Here is a 6,194-nt window from a genome sequence, read left to right as displayed (position 1 = left end):
CTTTCTTAGGCTGAGAAGCATGTTTTTGCCTAGTGTCATTTTAAGGTAAGCAGTGTGTGTGTGTGTGTGTGTAACTCAAAAACTAAGGCATTTAGAGACTTGAAACAAGCTGGGGGTGTTTGGAGCCATCTGGTTGTTAGAAAGGGTTTCACTTTCCACAACCTGGGAAACCCAGAAAAGAGGCAGGAGGGCAGGCAGAGTGCTGTGCTGTCTCTGCTATGATTGTCAGCCGCCATGTATGGCAGAGACCCTGCTTCTTGTGCCCATGGAGTGCTGGGTGACATCACATGCATGATGCTAGTTGTATCATGACTGAGGACTGTATGCCTTGATTTTGTGGATGTAACTTTGCTGCACCTGAAATGTTTATGCCCTTGTATGCAATTTCCTTTGTGTGGACTGTGGACATAAATAAACTACCCACAACAAGTTCAGAAACTTAACTTAACGGTCCATTTTATCTCCCGTTTAATAATACCAATTGGTATTGTGTTTTATATCCTTTTTATCGTTTATTAGTCAACTTCACAACGAAGTACAGCTTGTAAGCTTTCGTGGAATGAGCAGCACAGCTAAACGTGTGGGTATGAACTGGTGCCACGGAGGTGCCAGACACATATTGTTTTACTATAAAAAAAACAATGTTCCCCCTCGTCATTTTCCATCTGCCCCCTCAGTCATTTCATCCTGGAGCCGAGCCTGGTAGCACCCCAAAACAATATGCCAACATGGCCTGCAATACTGTTCTGCTGGCCTTCACTCTCGTTTTGGGCTTCCCTGACACTGAGCTTAAAATGAATAGCATGTAAACATGTTGGCGCTACCCACACGTTTAGCTGTGCTGCCCGTTCCATGAACAGCGACGCCCGATGCTTACAAGCTGTACCTCGTTGTAAAGGTGACTGATCAACGGAGATAAGAGTCTGTGAAAAGCAACCTCATGGTGGCGCTAGAAGAGGGGCATGTGAGAAATGAGGGGTTGAGGTTGTGGTTTGGTAGCCAAGGAGTGTGTGTGCAAAGTTTGGCATGGATAGGGGCAACGCTGCCAGAGATAAGAGTCTGCGAAAAGCAACCTCATGGTGGCGCTAGAAGAGGGCCATGTGAGAAATGAGTGGTGTGTGTGCAAAGTTTGGCATGGATAGGGGCAACGGTGGCAGAGATATGAGTATAGGGCAAAAGTGTGACGTGATGTGACAGACTGACAGCCGGTGGAGCTTTTCATAGTAACTTGCGACCTGACGGTCGCAATAACACAATACCAATAGGTTTTATTTAAGGGGAGATATGATAGACCGAAGTTAAGTTTAAGAACTTTTTGTGGATAGTTTAAATTGTTCAAATGCGTGTGTGCATTTCTCTCACACAGTCTGCCAACACTATATGTGCTCAGGTAGTGTTGACTCACACTGTGGTGAGAACAGAACAGAACATAATACCCTGCAGGGCAGGCAGCGATGCCAACACCAACTGTGTTTCTGGAGTTCAATGATTCTCCACCTTTTTCTCATTTCAAGGACCCCCAGGTTGATATGCGTCAGGCCACAGACCCCCATTTTATTACACACCTTTATCTCCCAAGAACCAGCTCTGTGCTCTTGTTATCAGAGTGTCCTCCCTGAGACCGGGAGGTCTGGGTTTGATTTCCTGGTTCGGGTCATACCAAAGCTATAAGAAATGGGATCCGATGCCTCCCTGCTTGGCACCCAGCATCCATGTACTAGCGTCATGTCCAGGGGGTGTACTTGTTCATAATGTGACATGGAATTATTCTTTTTTTTTGCTAATCTTTGAATATGCCTATATTTTCAGAGCAAACTTTTGTAACTCAAATCTCTGCTTCTGAGGGTCAATGGAATAACATATTTTGAGACCAAAACCCGACAGCAACCATATAAATTATTAGACATTAGTGGAAAATATAAATATTTATCATACAGTAAAGCCACGGTCTGGGTCATCTTTCATTTCTAACAGTTTCACAATCAGCTTGTGGGCTTAGAAGAAGAGGAATGACCGATATGTGTAAACTGTGCGTGCGTACGTGTCAGCGTGTGTGTCGGCATGTACGTAATCTTTAAAATATGAACTTGTGTATAGAAGATATATGCATTGCAAACATTATATAGCCTAGGATTTTCACATAACGAATTATTGAGTAAGCATGGGCTCTCACAGTATATCTCCATGGATCTCCATTATGGGTACCAGGGGTCTATATATGGGTAACTGGTCCGATATAGAGTACATCACTGGCCAGATGGCCAAGAAATGGCACAACCTCGCCCCTTTAGGGACCTGAGGTGTCTTAGCCTACACTGCATGTGAGTGTGTGTGTGTGCACACGCGCGCACACATATATGTGTCTTTCTACGTGTGTGTGTGTGTGTGTGTGTGTGTGTGTGTGTGTGTGTGTGTGTGTGTGTGTGTGTGTGTGTGTGTGTGTGTGTGTGTGTGTGTGTGTGTGTGTGTGTGTGTGTGTGTGTGTGTGTGTGTGTGTGTGTGTGTGTGTGTGTGTGTGTGTGTGTGTGTGTGCGCGCGTGCGTGCGTGCGTGCGTGCGAGCGAGCGAGCGAGCGTGTGTGTGTGTGTCTGTGTATGTGTGCGTGAGTGCGCGTGCGTGTGTGTGTGTGTTTATAGCAGTGAAGCGGTGAAGCCAGCCCCTATGTGCGCTGCGTTGTTTATAATCATTCATGATGGCTGTTGGAGAAGACATTTGTTTACTAAGTTACATAATTCTGTCATACATACTGTATACAGACAGTAGCCTGGTGGTGACATCATTAGCATATCTTTAACAAATGCCAAACACTGCATTTAACATTTAGCTCATGACATGACTAATGGAAGAACAAAGGTCTCCCCATTCAAGGACAATACCAGCCGCCAGAAGCAGAGACGTGTGTTTTCTCTGTACTCCATATCAGGGGTCTTCAATGTTTTCAGGCCAAGGACCCCTTAGCTGAGAGAGAGATGAAGCAGGGACCCCCTCTACATATTGTATGAATGCGTTATGCAGATTTTCATCGACTTGTTTGACAGCACTGTCATCAGTCTCTGTTGGATTCGTGTTAATGTGTTTTTCTTTTCTTTTTCTTTTTTCAGACATTTAGCCACTTCAATCGTCGATACTTAGTAAACTTGACCTTTCACTCTGTACTCGGTCTGCTCTTTTTGACCTCTACAACAAACCTCTTTGCTGGAAAAAAGCAGATCTACAAGCTCTCAATGACTCACGCTGCGAGGCGTTGAGAGCTTGTAGATCTGCTATTTTTTGGCAGAAGTTCTCCTCAGAATAGGGATGCGAGGGTTCAAAGTTTTTAATTGAAAATAATGATCCTATCACACAAGGATTCGGTGGCCCCGCTGTAGTAACTCTGAGGACCCCCTAGGGTTCCCCGGACCCCCTGTTGAAGACCCCTGCTCAATAACATTCATTATACAACAGGTAGTTCTGACGAAGGAATCTGATTGGTTGAAATAGCTTTCTACCCTTGCGAATAATGACGCTAAGCGGCACTGGTCTAATCAAATGTAAACATCAGCTGTGCCGGGTCCTGTCCCAGCACTATGCCAAGTGTCTTCGCTAGCAGTTTTCATGGGAGACTGAGGGACATAGTGGCGAAATCTGGCATTAAAAGATATATACATTTATATCGAACATCTTAATTAAAATAAAATGAAGCTGAGGTGCTTTGTTTGTTTTAAGGGTAACTGTTGTATAATCGCAATATTACACTCGAGGGTCGTGCTTTATTGTGGTTATTGGCACTTGCCAACAACCACGATAATGCACACCCTGTAATATTGCTTAGAAGGACAATATACCAGCCACCAAAAGCAGGGTGTGTTTTCATTTCAATTAGTCTAGCATAAATTAGAAGGACAATATTGTATGATCAAATGAACATTAAATATCTAATAAATAATGCCTCCCCCTGGCCAGCCGGGGCGCCTGATGGAGGGGAAAGGAACTGGTTGGAATAACGTGTTCCTTCCACGCGCTACGTCCAAACCAGGGAAATCCCCACTGTCAGGTGAAAAGAAGCAACTTGGACTCCTCATGCATAGAAGGAAGCATGAGGTCAGTCCGTTGTCTCCCCAGGCACGGCATGGGGGAGAGCAGAGCCCAGGATTACATAGGCATTTGGCACTGGGTGAAAATGGGTTACAAAATCGTGGGATAAAAATTATAGAAAATTAAATATCTAATAAATATTGAATCAAGCATCTTAAAACTTCCTGAGGTTAGCACAAAAGCCTGAGTAAATCTTATGTACTGTATTTATCATGAGGATTAATTTATATTCAGTAATATATATACTGTACATTTGTGTGTGAGTGCGTGCACGTGTCAGCCAGGATTAACACACATAATACTATGCAAAGCAAATAAAAACAACGTCACACAATTTACTGTATCAATAAATCATAATTTTATTATGTCCATAAACCTATGTCACACTTTACATAAGTGTAATGGGTGTGGTACTTTTACAAGCACATTTTTCTATATATTATACATTTTCGATATTATAAATACCCCTTTGTGCGTGAGTGTGTGTGCGTGTGTGTATGTATGTGTGCGTGTGCGTGTGTGTCTGTGACTACTATAGGGCTTCTTGAAGCCTATATGAGTTGACTTCCCAAACTGGGTTTCAAAGCGACAACATGTTTAGTGGTCTTGTATTAGTACTGCATGTTTCCCTGTGGTTGTGTGCTGTGTTCAGCTGTGTAGAAACAACACGTGATAAAGATGGTGAGTTAGTCCAGTACAAAGTTAGTTAGCCTGTTCAACTAGAATAACTGAGTTAGTTGTCAGTACGACAGTCAGCTAGTTCGGGGTAGAGGGAGTGTAATGAAGATGGTGAGTTAGTCAGCAGCGCTAGTTATTCAGTTAGGTCGGGGTAGAGGACATAGTTAGTAGTTAGTTATTACGTTAGTTCTGGGTAGAGGAAATGTAATGGTTAGTTAGCAGTAGTTATTCAGTTAGTTCGGGGCAAGGACATGTAATGGTTGTGTAGCACTACTAGTTTATTCAGTGAGGTCGGGGCAGACAACATGTAATGGTTGGTTAGTTAGCAGTGCTAGTTAAGTTAGGTTGGGGAAGAGGACATAGTTAGTTATTCAGTTAGTTCAGTTCTGGCTAGAGGACATGTAGGCCTAATGATAGCCTGGGTACCGCCCTCCATTACATTAGCCTCGCTAATGTAATGGTTAGTTAGCAGTAATTATTAAGTTAGTTGGGGGCAGAGGACATGTAGCTAATGGTTGGTTGGTTAGCACTACTAGTTTATTCCGCAAGGTCGGGGTAGAGCAGGTATCCAGAGAAGAAGTTGAACTCCTGGGCGTTTCCACACAGGTTTCTGCCTGACATCAGCTCCACGTACACTTGGCAGCCTCTCTTCATATGCAGAACCACCACCTGTACACACACACACACACACACACACACACACACACACGCACACGCACACGCGCACACACACACACACACAGAGGAGAAAATGTTTTAAAACAGCACTGAAAAGCCACTAGAAGCGGCAGCTACTCGCAACTGGTAAATGAAAACAAAGTCTACCTCCCCCTGACCTTTCTATGGTAAATACCACTTATTTAACATTGTCTATCCTTACCTCCCCTGACCTTTCGATTGTAAATACCATTTATTGTTGCATTGTGTTTTATTTTACGACAGTTTTTCTACTTTTTTGGGTGTATGCTTTTAGTTGAACACTAAAAGAAGAAATTCTTGAACACAAACAATAGTAGATGCAGCCAACTTGGGAAACTCCACATCAAGTGTTTCAGGATACAGGCCACTGATACAGGAAGCATCGCCTCCTCCATTATGTGGCGGACTGAGAATTATCGTCACAGACACTGAACAGAATTCAGCCAATGCCTTGTTAGCTCTCAGCTAATTGGACATTCCTCAAATCTGAAGGCCTCTCACAGCTTGGCGCAAAAAGGGCGCAAGTGACATTCTCAAATATTTTACAGGACAGCTTTCCATTGATTGTAATATTTTAAGGTAATTAAAAACATTAAAAAAGTATTTTTAAAATATATTCATTGAAGCCTAATCTGTATTAAAGTATAGATTGCTTAAACATATAGCTTTCAACTAAATCATTACAATCAATTGAAAGATGCTTAAACATATAGCTTTCAACTAAATCATTACAATCAATTGAAA

The sequence above is a fragment of the Nannobrachium achirus genome (assembly GCF_963921795.1).
Source record: "Nannobrachium achirus genome assembly, chromosome: 8".
Lineage (NCBI taxonomy): Eukaryota > Metazoa > Chordata > Actinopteri > Myctophiformes > Myctophidae > Nannobrachium > Nannobrachium achirus.
The sequence above is the reverse complement of the archived record's forward strand: the minus strand, read 5'-3'. Positions refer to the sequence as shown.